Source organism: Pinus tabuliformis, chromosome 2_2 (genome assembly GCF_031772625.1).
Source record: "Pinus tabuliformis cultivar Carrire ecotype Pingquan chromosome 2_2, CPIR1, whole genome shotgun sequence".
Taxonomy (NCBI): domain Eukaryota; kingdom Viridiplantae; phylum Streptophyta; class Pinopsida; order Pinales; family Pinaceae; genus Pinus; species Pinus tabuliformis.
In genome coordinates, this window is record NC_142300.1 from 754814708 (window position 1) to 754829707 (window position 15000).

Genomic DNA, 15000 nt, shown 5'->3' on the forward strand with positions numbered 1-15000 from the left:
GTGCTGATGAAGAGAACTTGGACGGTGTCGTCTGTATTCTCCTCTATGATGGTGTCATTCGAAGATGGAGCCTCTGAAGGCAAAACCGGGTCAACTGCCGTATCAACCTTTTGAATTTCGACAGGCATGGATCCAGACAGTTCTTCTTCAATGACAGGTGCTTCGGCTGACCATCTAAGTGGCTCAGCCGGATTCTCAACTAGTGAGGGACTTGGCAGGAGTCCTTGATATCTAGGAGGAAGATTCGCTCGTAAAATCGAGCGATTTTCCAGAACTCTTTTTGCCTCATCTAAGAAGGGACAACGGTGGATGGCGTGATCGCCTTCACATAGTCTGCAGGGAAATTTAACTTTCCCATTCTGTCCTGGAGCTTCACTCCCACTAGTTGACGGTGAGCAGTCGACATGGCTATCAGAGGTCGATGCTCCCGAATTGTGCAAACGGGGGGACCAGTCTCTTAGTATCCATGGGATACAGGGACAATCTCTATGGAAGTGGTCTCCCCTGCATATGATGCATGGCGATTTAGGCCTTACAAGTGCGGTGTGTGGATTTTTGTTAGATGACATTTGCTTGCCCCTAGTCGCCTTAGGCTCCTTCTTCTTCTTTTCTTTCTTCTTCTTCTCCTTCTTCTCCTTAGGAACTCGATTTTTAGATCGACCAGTTCCGTCAAGCGAAGAGGAAGGAGGGGAGGAAGACGAAGTGGAAGGCTGGGAGGCAACTCTTGTCTGATCTAACTGTTGACTCGACTGTTCAGGAGTGGTGGTATTCTGAACGACATTGGTCGAAAAGAGCCAAACTGGTAGGCCAATTGTCAATCCTGGAAGCGACAATGTGACCATGTGGGGCGCACCAACATCTCCCCAAGAGGAGAAGGGACTAGGATTTCCACCCAAGGGAACTCCTTGGTTGGTGTGCTCCATCTTTTCAGCCTAAAGATCAACGCAGGATTAAAGGGTGATTTGTCCGTTTAAAATAAATTGTTAACGACGCTTTTAGACACAACTTGCTTTTTCAGTTTTAAAGAGTCGAGAAAAAGCTAAAGATGACTCTAGTCTCCTTCGATGTTTTAATGAGCCCGAAGTGACAAATGCTCGGATGGACTTTTTCTGTTATAGAGTCTGAAAAAGGCCAAAAGAAACTGCTCTGGAGATCTAGGCAGAGGGTGTGCCAAACCTTTCGCAAAACCACATAATACTTTTTACGGTACGGGTGGTCGATCTTCGTGAATGTCGTGTTCACTGCATTGCGATCAGTAGGGCGGTCGACACAGCTTCCTAAGGATAAAAGATATATGCCTATAGGGGTCTCCCAATATATACGCGACGGTACGTGGGAGCACAATCCGTATTAGCGCCACCGACTCTCAGGAGGAATCACCCACCTTCTTCGAGATCGACAGTCACTATCTTTAACGACGTCGGAACACGTCTCTAGCCTAGACCTCTATGTTGTGCGTTATGTTACAAAGCGTTGTTAGGTTCATTCAGTTTATTTTAGGTTGATCTTTTTAAAGTTTGCCTTTCAAGGTTCACCACGAGATGTATGATACAAATTCCTAAATGCAGTCTAAGATGATAAGCAAGCTTTACAATCTTTCAACTTTGAAAATCCTAGCTACTAAGGGAAAAGAGAGCGACTATCTTTTCTCAAAGAGCAATCAACACACTCTAATGCACTTTCCCTAAATCCAACATGCAAACTTATCAAATGCAAAATGCACAATGCAGGTGTTTGTTTTCACTTTCTTAGTATAAATGCCTACAAAGAAAGCTTTTTGCACAACTTTGAATTTGCTTTTACAATGATCAAAATAAACAAGTTCACTTTCTTCGAAATCAACAAGGGTAGAAGAGATTACAATCACTTTGCGATTTTCGAAATAAAGACTCGTTTTGATACTTTGAAAAGAACAAATTCAAACCAATAAGCAAAAGTAAAACTATAATCAATCTGAACAAACAGCCAATGAACTCTCTTCTAAGATCACTCTCAATTAGATCTAAATCAAAGGCTATAGAAAGACTACTTTACTCATGCAAAGGAAGATTGTAAATGACGCCACAAACACATAAAAACATTCACAATCTTTTTGTACAAAAATTGGGGCGGAATTCAGGCAAAGATAAGGCTTATCAGACCAGCACCTATACTTGGTTAAAGGCTGCAAAAACAGAGATCAAAACAGGGCAAAAGAGGACGAAGAACCCCAGCTGCACAAGGCCACACTGGTTCAGCGTAGGTCCAACACTGTCAGTTTGAAATTCAGCGCAGGTAGCCCCTTCGGGACCTGCGTTGAAATGCAGACTGCCTTCACAGTGCCTGCGCTGAAGAGAGAAACTCTCGTTTCCCTTGGTTTCTGGGTCACAAAATGCTCAAAAATCAACTGTTTCAGGCCAAATCAGAAACACAAGCAAGGTATAAACAGAGGGATGCTTTGATAAGGTACTAAAGACTATCACAAGGATCAATCAAATCATTTGTGGATCTAGTTTAAATCATAGACAAGTCCAACATACTGGATCAAAGCAGCAACTTTTACTTTGCATCCGGGAAAGATGCAGTTCAAGAGTTGCTGTCAAGTCTATGAAGTAAACAAATGACAGAAACACAAATGAAATGAATAAACAAGTTCTTCCCCAGTATGGTCGCCAATTTGTTGTGGGAAAAAATGCCTATGCAGGACGATCCTATCCACCTAAGGTGTGACAGCGCCTTAGCAACAAACGAATACAGCTATTATGATTTCTTCCTTTATGAAATGGGAAAGAGGGGAGATCGACAGACTTACCGTTGTCTTCCGGTTGTCCCTCGATCTAGATCCTCTTCTCTTTGTGTGTCCACAGCTACTTGTCTCCTCGCTTGCTCAAGAGAACAGCTACTTGAATCCCACGAGATCACAAGAGAACAGCTACCTGTGACAAGAGAACAGCTACTTGTGATAAGAGAAGAACACAATACAAAGGCAAATATACATATTCATAAATGATTCAGGATTAGAAGTAAATCAAATACACTAATGCAATCATACAAAATACACCAGCATATAGGAAAGAATCAAGATAGCTTTATTGATAAGTAACGGGGTTCAGGAAGAGATACAACCCATAGGGCTCCAATCCAGCATCTCCTTCCCAGCAGAATGGAATTCCTTCTTCAGCTCCCTTCAAAGCATTAAGCACCCAATGTTTCCAGCCACAAACCAACAACAATTCTTTGCAATCACAAAATTCCAGCCTCTAGATCCCATGGAGGAGAGATCCATATATAGATGTTTGGAGAGAGGATGAGTCAGCTTGAGATTTGACTAGTGTCCTCTCCCTCTCTCAGTTCTTGAGTCCACTTGGAGGTTCTTGCTTCCACTTGGAGATTTGGAACCTCTTACTCATCACCAGTCGAATTCCTTGATGCAAGTGTCATTTTGGAAGCTTCCTGGGCATTGACACCTTGAGGAATGACTCTGCCACATGTCCAAACTCGCTCAGCGCAGGTAGCCTTTGTTGGAGTTGACATTCAACGCAGGTAGACAGTGGAGCAGTTGACATTCAGCGCAGATGCTCAGTGGAGCAGTTGACATGATCCAGAATTGGCTTGTTTTTGAGTGTTTTCAGGTGGAGAACTTCTGTGAATTGCTGTGGTTGGTTTGCCTTGTTCCTCTAGGGGTAGGAACAACATGTTTAGGGACTTTGGATCCCTTAGATTATGGACATTTCATGCTCGAGGCTGTAAGGCACAAAAATGTCTATAACAGTGTATATTTATTTTATGTTTTTGTTTTCTAATTTTACATGCATAATGGTTATCAATGTGACCGTGGATATTATTTATAGTTGTTGGGAAGCTTGGGTATATATTGTTTTAATATGATAAATTATATTCTAAATTTCATGTGCAGTGTTATGTATAAATTGATTTAGATTCTTACGTGCCCCATTTGCGCAGGGAGGATGGTATTCAACGGGAAAATATTAATTACAAACACTTCTTTGTCCAGCCTGCAATCATAGGGTACTCTTTTATCAAAATCAAGCACTTCTTTATCCAAACTGCAATCATAGGGTACTCTTTTATCAAAATCATACAACAGTTGCACGTGATCCTAACCTTTTATATGTGAATTGATGGGATTTGAACCTTGGGGGAGGGCTTGACATGTGTTTCCCCCATTGCAATCACAATGTAATCTTTTATCAAAATAATATAGCAGTTGCATGTGATCCCGATCTTTTATTTGTGAATTTATTAGATTTGAACCTAGGTGGAGGCCTAGCATGCATTGGCCCCATTGGTTTGATATTAAATATCGATTCCAGCTTTGGTTTAATTTTTTTTCTAAGTCAGTCCTTTTCAAATAAATCCTCTCTTGCACAAATGTGATTTTTGTAATTTAAATCAGCTTGATAAAGCAAGAGCGTTGATCAAGTTGAAGAGTTAAGAGTTGAAGTCAAGAACTATATATTTTATCGGGTATTGTGAGTTCTCTTAGTCGATCCTTTTCGAATAAATCCTCTCCTGCGCACATTCAATATTTCTTATTTAAGTCAACATAATAAAGCAAGAGTGTTGATCAAGTTGAAGAGTTAATGGTTGAAGCCTAGCAGAGTATCTTTTATCGAGTATTTCTCTAACTCACAAGGATGGAGATGAGGAGTGGTGGCTTATATTAATATATGAGTTGGAGCAACCATGTATGTGTATTCTAGTTTAGAGGTGTGTGTATGATTTATGCTTCCTCATGGTTGTTGTCTTTGTTATTTCTTCTTAATTTCAAGTTTACAAAACCAACAATTTCATCAAATCCAAAATTGTAATTCTAGAAAAAATTTCCTTACTAGATTCTGGTTGAGGCAAACTAGAAATGTTGAAAATGTAGAATTTATAGTGTTCCTTTTAAATTGATTATACCATCGGGCTATTCTAATTTGACACTTGATCATGTTATATTTTTTATGTTTTCCATTACAATTTTTTTTTGTTTTTATCCATAATTCTCTTGTTGGACCTTAGCCCTTCACGAAAGAATCTTATCTTATGCTCATATGCAACTTGGTGCCAACATATTTTAATCCTTGAGCCATATTTAGTGTTAAGTAGGCATCTTGAGTGTTAAGTAAGTTTTCATGGTTTCAACTATGGCCAAATTGACTTCCATTCTTGGCTTTGCTTCTAGTTTGGGGCATTGTAAAAAAGTTGCACCTAAATATGAGAAAATTAGGGCAAGTTTCAGGAAGGTCAAATCTATGTTGATAGAAAAGGTAAATATATTTTATAGATATATTTGGAATCATTATATGTAACATTAAGTATTTTGTTGTTTAAGGTTTCCAATACAGATTCTTGAACATATTGTAGGTTGGTAGTCATACACAACATCCCTGTCAAACATGATTTGAAATTTGTTCACGGGTTGTTTTTTACTTGAAAAATCCATATTATGGTTTATTGTGATGTCTACTTTCAAAAAGTACATATGCATTTTAATCTTGATCTGCAAGTAAACTTTAACTAATTATCGATTAAAGCGAGGGTTGCAAGTCTTAAAAATTAGTCAATGCTTTACCATGCATACTGGTTGGGAATATTGACATGAATTTTTGCCAATAATTCCATTATTCATTCAAAACCTAACGACAAACGCATTAGTAGTTGTTCGTGCTTGACAAGCTCCTGATATTTTCTCCTTACGTGGTACTTTGCCAAACTAACAAACTGATTTTGCCCCAACAGGTTCTAATAAAAGATATAGACTTGCATTTTTAAAGACATTTATGGCTGCTTCAACACTCTTGGTTGGAATATAGTTGTTCTTCTTTCAATGAAACTGTGAGACTTACATTTATTAACTTAATATTACAAACCACACTTACTTTTTGTTTTTTAATATGATATAAAAATAAATAAAAACGCTTATGAAAAAACAACAAGTATCTTTTAATATTTGATCAAAATATAATCCATTAAAGAATTTCAGATTGGGCAGGTGTTGTTGGAAAAAGTATCTATTTAGAATGCCCCTATCCCACTCTAAGGTGTGATAGTGCCTTAGCAACAAACAAGGAAAACTGCTTGAGTATTCTTCTTTACGAAATGTAAATGAAGAGGAAGGATGTAACTAACCTGTGTCTTTCGCTAGTTTGTTGATCCAATCGCTCTTCCCTTCGTTCGCTTCCTGCTGCCTGCTCCCTTACTGGCCCAGCTTCACTAAATTCCTGCAAGATCACAGAAGAGAGAAACTACACGAAGATATAGATTTACATTCATAAAAAGCTCAGGATCAGATTAAGCTAAACATGCAAATATAACAAAACATCACTGATATACAAGCATGTAGAAGAAACTCAAATAGTTTTATTGATATGATAAGAAAGTCCAAGAGGAGATACAACCAAGTGAGTCCCGATCCAGCATCTACCTCCCAGTAAAGGAATCCCTTCCTCACCTCCAACAAAGCATAAATCACCCAATGTACTAATCTCAATCTCAAACCAACAGCAATTCTCTGCAAAGTAAAAAATTCCAGCCTCCAGGATCTCTGGGATGAGGGATCCATATATAGATGTAAGCAGAGAGGATGAGTCAGCTTATGTTTTTACTTGTGGCTTCTCTCTGTCAGTTCTTGCTTCCACTTGGAGACTGAGAGCCTCTTACTCATCACTGGTCGAATTCAGTGAAGCAAGTGTCATTGGAGAAGATTCTGGAAGCTTCCATTGTCTCTCCACCTCGTTGAATGAATCTGCCACTTGTCATTTCTCGCTCAACGCACTTGGGTAGTGCATTCAAGTGCGTTGCAACGCACCTAGCCAGTGTATTTGGGTGCTTTGCAACGCAGGCAGCTAATGGAGCTTCTGAATTGATCCTGATTTGAATAGTTCTGAGTGGTTTTTGGTGGAGAACTTCTGGGAGAAGTTGTCATTGGTTGACCTTGTTCCTTTAGGGGCAAGAACAACACATTTAGGGACTTTGGATCCCTTGGATTATAGAATTTTCATGCTCAAAGCTGTAAGGCACAAAAATGTCTATAACAGTTGCCCCCTAAAGTATGAGGCCGTTTATTGGGTGAAATGCTTTATTAGGAGGATCCGAAGTTCTTTCAATGCTGGGAGGAGACCTGTAATAAGATACAATACAATACATTATTTTTCATACTGTTTTCATGATCTAGCTGAGGCGGGCATTCCCATGCTCAGCTTTATAAATTCATTTTTATGTACATAGGACAGACAATCGTCTGATGGTAGACTGATGATTCTGATGAAATCATCATCCTTTTGGTAGGATGATTATCTGTTCTGCAATGCTGTACATGTCAATGTCTTTATTTTTCCTGAATATATATCGCAGCCCGGATGGATGAAACTAGATCCGGGGTCTTCAATCTTGTTCGATCTTCACTCTAAGTACAAGTCGATCCATGTGAGAAATGTTTTGGAGTCGAACATGGAAAGACATCGCTTGATTACCAGTCAATGATGTAAATTGTTAACAAGCGCGAGAGGAATCACCGATAATGGTAATGACCCTCAAGGTACTGCAGTACAATTCACGTGGTGTGAATAAAGGACTTGGCGTCGAACACCACGCAAAATCTTTCGGTCGAAGGTCATTGATGTATACCTGTCGCCGGAAGTGAGAAACTTGTCGTTGAGGCACGCAAGCTTCAAAGTACTGAAGGGGGTGTTCCTAGATCAACTTCTTGGATAATGAGCTGATGTCGACAAGAAGCGATCCATCAAAGGAGGGCCTTAATGTATCCCACATCAGTGACACGGAATGGAGCAAATGATTTTGATGGAGGTGAAAACGATCTGATGATATATGGTTCAGGGTGGCGGTCATGAAAGAATGAAGTATAATGTATGGTAGTGGATGGGACACGGTTGACTTCTCTGGATGACTTCTCTTGAACATATCGGCGACACTTATATGATGGATTGGTAGCATTTACCCCAAAGGTGGATGGTATGGCGAGACCATGGTGATGTGACCGGTGAATGAAACAACCCAACCCGACTCAGTCACGGAGTGGAAGTGTCATGTTCAAGAGCGACTTGCTACCAATAAAGGTTCTTTGAGTTTCTTCCCAATTTTTCCCCAGTCATTGCTGACTAGTAGCTCTTTATTTTTGTCAATCTTGAGGAGGATAACATATGCTTGTTCTATAATTTTCCCTTCGGGAAAACCCATCGCTATGTTTTAACGAGCCTAGCGATAGTGAAACTCGTTCTCGTCTAAAGACAAGTTTGTCGCTATTAATGTTTTTAACGAGTCTAACGACAACGATAACTCGGTCCTTTTCATTTTTAGAGAGTCTGAAAAGGTACGTAAAGTTAAGTCCGGAGTTCCTTTTTTGTCATCTAATCCCTTAAGTCCGAAAAAGTATAAAACAATACAGAAGGGATGAATTTTCGATAGTTTTAACGAGCCGAACAAAACAAGCGCTCGATCTTTTTGTGCAATAATCCCTCAGGTCCAAAAAGATTAAAATCTAGAGGAGGGATAGCTCTTCCTGTCGCTTTAACGAGCTGGAAGGCCAAAACTCGGCAATCTTTTCATATTTTACGAGTCAGATGAAAAGAGCTTAGAGAAGACTCGTCTTTTGAGGAACGGATGATAAAATGGGTAGCAGCTGATTCCAGGTAAGGGTTGGAATTTTCCAATCACGGCAGTGTCACAAGGATGGCTAGTGAAATCACTCTTCGCAGTTGTTCCTCAAAATGGGTAAACAATCAAATGGAGGTGAATGATCGGCCAATGGAAAAGTGGAGGTGACGGTGCAAACACGACCAAGTCTTTAATGGCTGATAATGTTACATTCACGGTGGTTATTTACTGGAGGATAGTTCATTTTTTAACGAGCTTAAACGCGGGTTGAAACACTTGCTTGATCTTATGTTTATTTTTTAACGAGCATGAACTATGTGCTAAAACTGCTCGATAATCCAGTCATATGATAAGAATGTCTCATATAAAACGTCAATATTTAGATTTTTGCCCCACTTCCTTTCTTTATGCAAGTTAGGAAACGACTAATCCAAAAAACAGATAAATAATCGCTCTTTGCTTGCAGTCCAACAAGGTTTGCATGCCCCCAGGTATAAAACAGAGTTTCAAGGTTACCTCTACTTCACTTCCGCCAAAACAATTGTTTTACCGAGAGAGGCCTACCTCTTACAGGTCACCCAAAGATTGTTCCATTAATCTTTCAAACAAAACACTTCTTCAGCGATGTCTACCGAGATAAACAAAGGTGAGCGACGATGCTCGCCAACTCACATAACTTTGACAAAAGAATCTTATTCTAGAATAACCCCTATCTCAATCACGGACGGGGTACAGACTAGTCATATTCTCTCGCGAAAACCTACCCTATACCCGAAGTTTTCCTGCCGAAGCAGACCAGGACGCATGCCCCCTGGGTTCCAGTCATATCCCTCCGAATTACTCGCGCTCATCGGGAGGACGGACCGTGGGTTGAGACATTTCTTGCATGAAGAGACCATTTAGGGATGGTTTATGACTATTTGCGCTGTGTGATCCGGGAAATGAAAGCTGGTCCACGAGCTTGACCACTCTTCCTTCGTGCGGAAAACACATTACTCTAAAGAGTGAGGAGACGATGGCTCCCATGCAATATATATAGTCTCGTCCAAGGAGTAGGTTATAATCCAAGGGTCCCTGAACGACCATCATGTTCATTTGAACGGTCTTCCCTTTCAATGTTATGGGCACATTGGGGAGGATCCCTAAAGGTCGACTGGTTCCTTTATCAAAGCCTGTCAGATTTCTCATCTCAGGCAAAAGCGATGGCGAACCAAGCGCTTTCCAAGCAGTAGAGGAAAGGATACTCACAGAAGCCCCCTCATCTATGATGGTACCAGCCATGACCATTCTATATATTTGGACGATAATTCTCAATGGTATGCTTGCTGGTAAACGGGGTCTGCCTAGTTGGTTCTAGTCGAAGGATACAACTAGGTTGCTTGGTGGAGGGACCGAGTAGACGGCCGGGTACGGCTCTGACGAACTTCCTTCTTGCGATAAAGGAATGGGTAGGTTGCCCCCGTGTTCATCGGAGTCTGTGTTGATGAAGAGAATTTGGATGGTGTCATCCTTATTCTCCTCAGTGACTGTATCATTCGAAGATAAAACCTCTGAAGGCAAGACCGGGTCAACTGCCGCCTCGACCTTTTGACTTTCGTCTGGTATGGATTCAGCTGGTTCATCTTCAATGATCGACGCTTCAGCTGACCACTTGAACGGGCCAACTGGATTTTCAACTAACGAAGGACTCGACAAGAGTTTTTTATATCCAGGAGGAAGTCGTAACGGTGAAACCGGACGATCATCCAGAACTCTTTTAGCTTTGTCTAAGAAGGGACAACGGTGGATGGCGTGATTGCCTTCGCACAATTTACAAAGAGATCTATCTCTCCCTTTTTGTCCTGGGACTTCACTTTCGCTAGTTGATGGTGTGCTTTCAACATGGCTATCAGAGGTTGACGCCACCGGATTGTGCAAACAGGGAGACCAGTCCCTTAGTATCCGAGGGATGCAGGGACAATCTCTGTGAAAGTGGTCTCCCTTGCAAATGACACATGGCGATTTAGGCCTGGTCAGTGCAGTGCGTGGATTTTTGTTAGACGACACTCGTTTGCCCCCAGTCGCTTTTGGCTCCTTCTTCTTCTTCTCTTTCTTCTTCTTTTCCTTCTTCTCCTTAGGAACTTGACTTTTTGCTTTGCCAGCCCCATCAAGCGAAGAGGAAGGAGGAGAGGAAGAATTAGAGGAGGTAGAAGGTTGGTGGGTAACTCTGGACTGGTCTAACTGCTGATTCGATTGTTCAGGAATAGTGGTGTTCTGAACGACATTGGTTGAGAAGAGCCAGACCGGCAAGCCAATTGTCAGTCTTGGAAGCGACAATGTGGCCATATGGGGCACACCAACATCTCCCCAAGAGGAGAAGGGACTAGGATTTCCACCAAGGGGAATTCCTTGGTTGGTAGGCTCCATTTTCTCAACCTAAAGATCAACGCAGGAAAAAGGGGATTAATATTCCGTTTAAAATAAATTTTAACGACGCTTGGACACAACTTGCTTTTTCAATTTTAAAGAGTCGAGAAAAAGCAAAAGATGACTCTAGTCTCCTTCGATTTTTAATGAGCCTGAAGTGACAAGTGCTCAGATGGACCTTTTTCGTTAAGGTGTCTGAAAAGGAACGAAAGGGACTACTCTGGAGTTCTAGGTAGAGGGTGTGCCAAACCAATCGCAAAACCGCAAAATACTTTTTAGGGTACGGGCGGTCAATCTTCCCGAATGCTGTGTTTAGTGCATTGCGATCAGTAGGGCGGCCGACACGGCTTCCTATGGATAAAGGTTTTATGCCTATAGGGGTCTCCCAATATATACTCGACGGTACGTGGGAGCACAATCCGTACTGGCACTTATCGTCTCTCAGGAGGAATCACCCAACCATTAGTGAGGCCGATAGTCACCAGGTTTTACGACGTTGGAACACGTCTCTAGCCTAGACCTCTATGTTGTGCGTTAAGTTACAAAGCGTTGTTAAGTTCATTCAATTTATTTTAGGTTGATCTTTCGTAGAAGTTTGCCTTTTTGGATCACCACGAGATGTAGATACAATTCCTAAATGCAATCTAAAGATGATAAGAAAGCATTTATCTCTTTTCAACAATGAAAATCCTAGCTACAAGGGGAAAAGAAAGACACAATCTTTTCTCAAAGAGCATAGAGCACACTGTAAATGCACTTTTCCTAAATCAAACCATACAAACTATCAATATGCAAATGCACAAATGCATGTATTTGTTTTCACTTTCTTAATATTGATGCCTAAAAAGAAAGCTGTTGTACAAATTTGAATTCGATTTCAAGTGAAAACACAAACAAGTTTCTTTTTGAAATCAAAAAGACGATTACGACACTTTATGATTTTGAAGTAAACACTTGTTTCGACACTAGAAATTCACAAATTCAAACCAAAAGACAAAGGTAAAAGCACAATCAACTGTCAATCAGCAAACAAATTTACTCCTAAGATCAAAACGACACTTACGATAGGTCTAGATCTAAGGGCGACAGTATGACTAGTTTACTTTTGTAATGGGAAACTGCAAATGATGTAACAAATACACAAAAACAAATACAGTTTCTTTTATACAACTGAGGCAGAATTAAGGCAAAGAAAAGGGGTTTTCAGATAGGTACACACACTGATAACAGGCTGCAAAAATCAGAGATAAAACTGAACAAAATGAAGCAAAGAACCACAGCTGCACAGGGCAAAGGCTGATCAGCGCACCTGTTGCACAGAGAAACTGAATTGCAGTGCAGGTAGCCCTCTCAGGACCTGCGTTGAAATGCAGAACCTCTTCACAGAGCCTGCGCTGAAGCAGAAACGAGAATTTTCTCTGGGTTCTGGGTCACGGTTTGCAGTTTAATCTATGGTTTTTGGCCGGATAAAAGCTATCAGTAAGGCACAATTAGAGGGATGATTTAAAGGAGGACTAAGAGCTATCACAAAGGGCATTTAGAGAATTTGTGGATCAGCTGTTCAGATCATAAACAGGCCCAGTGAATGGACTAGAGTAGCAGATCTCTACTTTGCATTTGTAAATGGCAAATGCAGTTCGATTCGCCACTCCTAATTTTATGAGAAGAACAACAATAGAAACACAAATAAACTAACTAGATACATTCCCCAGTGGAGTCGCCATTCTGTTGTTGGGAAAAGTATCTATTCAGAACGCCCCTATCCCACTCTAAGGTGTGATAGTGACTTAGCAACAAACAAGGAAAACTGCTTGAGTATTCTTCTTTATGAAATGTAAATGAAGAGGAAGGATGTAACTAACCTGTGTCTTTCGCTAGTTTGTTGATCCAATCGCTCTTCCCTTCGTTCGCTTCCCACTGCCTACTCCCTTATTGGCCTAGCTTCACTAAATTCCTGCAAGATCACAGAAGAGAGAAACTACACGAAGATATATATTTACATTCATAAAAAGCTCAGGATCAGATTAAGCTAAACATGCAAATATAACAAAACATCACTGATATACAAGCATGTAGAAGAAACTCAAATAGTTTTATTGATATGATAAGAAAGTCCAAGAGGAGATACAACCAAGTGAGTCCCGATCTAGCATCTACCTCCCAGCAAAGGAATCCCTTCCTCACCTCCAACAAAGCATAAATCACCCAATGTACTAATCTCAATCTCAAACCAACAACAATTCTCTGCAAAGTACAAAATTCCAGCCTCCAGGATCTTTGGGTTGAGGGATCCATATATAGATGTAAGCAGAGAGGATGAGTCAGCTTATGTTTTGACTTGTGGCTTCTCTCTGTCAGTTCTTGCTTCCACTTGGAGACTGAGAGCCTCTTACTCATCACTGGTCGAATTCAGTGAGGCAAGTGTCATTGGAGAAGATTCTGGAAGATTCCATTGTCTCTCCACCTCGTTGAATGACTTTGCCACTTGTAATTTCCCACTCAACGCACCTGGGTAGTGCATTCAAGTGCGTTGCAACGCACCTAGCCAGTGTATTTGGGTGCTTTGCAACGCAGGCAGCTAGTGGAGCTTGTGAATTGATCCTGATTTGACTAGTTCTGAGTGGTTTTTGGTGGAGAACTTCTGGGAGAAGCTGTCATTGGTTGACCTTGTTCCTTTAGGGGCAAGAACAACACTTTTAGGGACTTTGGATCCCTTGGATTATAGACTTTTCATGCTCAAAGCTATAAGGCACAAAAATGTCTATAACAGCAGGGACTATTGCTGTCTGCTACACTTGTTGAATACTATATGTTATTTAGGAATGAATTGGATTAGATTAAAAAAATATCTTAAAATAAGGCACACTCTCTATCAAATTCTTGAAGCAAAGTTTTATTCAACACTTTATATTGTAATTAAGAATTTGATAAGGAAGGCGTTTGTTATGTAGAAAGAAAAAAAATACTGTAATTGTTAATAAAGTTATAATTTATGTATGTCATACCCTCTAAGAAAATATAGAATAACCTAAATATGGTGATATTTAATATAAATCCTTTGGCCATTTTTTCACCCTCAAAAAGTCTATGCCATTTTCTATCTGCAACCCTCATTTACTCGTAACTCAATTCTAAATAATATTCCAAACCCTAAGTTTTGTTCATGTGATTGATTACAATTGTAAATTTCAAAAGCCCCTAATACATTTGAAAATTTTGGACATTCATGAGCTATGGAGACATAGCTATCAATATTTGGCAGTTACCATATTTGCCGGCTTCGCATAGTCCCCACACTGTATGGCTTTCGCGTCTGACTGTATTGGCTGGCAGGCAGTTTACGATACCCTTTCTTTTTGTGGCATGAACAATGTTGTCCTACACAATCCAAGAGATTTATTTTTGTCCTACGAGCTAGTTATATTTTGACACATGAAACTAGTTTTGAGCAAGTTTTGCAGAGTTTTGAGCGAGTTTTAGTCCGTGATCAATGAATCGATGAACACTAGGACATTTATGAACCCATATTCTTGGATTTCTCCCACTGATTCAGACCTCAATCTAGTTGTCATACGGCCTTTGGGGACAAGCTAGAAAATTGGAAGGGAACGAAAACCTGTACAAACACAATTGAGTGTTTCGATAATAGAACAATATTCTCTTTGCGACCTTGGAACCATACCTATTGGGGTCCTCCACTAGGAAAAAAAGAAGTAACATATAGAAGAAAACCATGAAGCAAACCGATAGGGTGATATTTAGCTTCTAGTTAAAGTTGAGTCTGTTTGCAGTCTTTTTGCATGTGTCTGAAATTACAAAGCCACATATTGAAGCCATTGGTTTAGCTGCAAGTTTTATCTGTTGGAAATTGGATAAACCAACACTCCCCATGTATTTGATGACATGGACTAACCACCTCTCGTGAATCCTTATCTTTGGTGATGTGATGATTGACTAAAACCAGCAGGTTTTGGTTTAACGACAATCTTGATT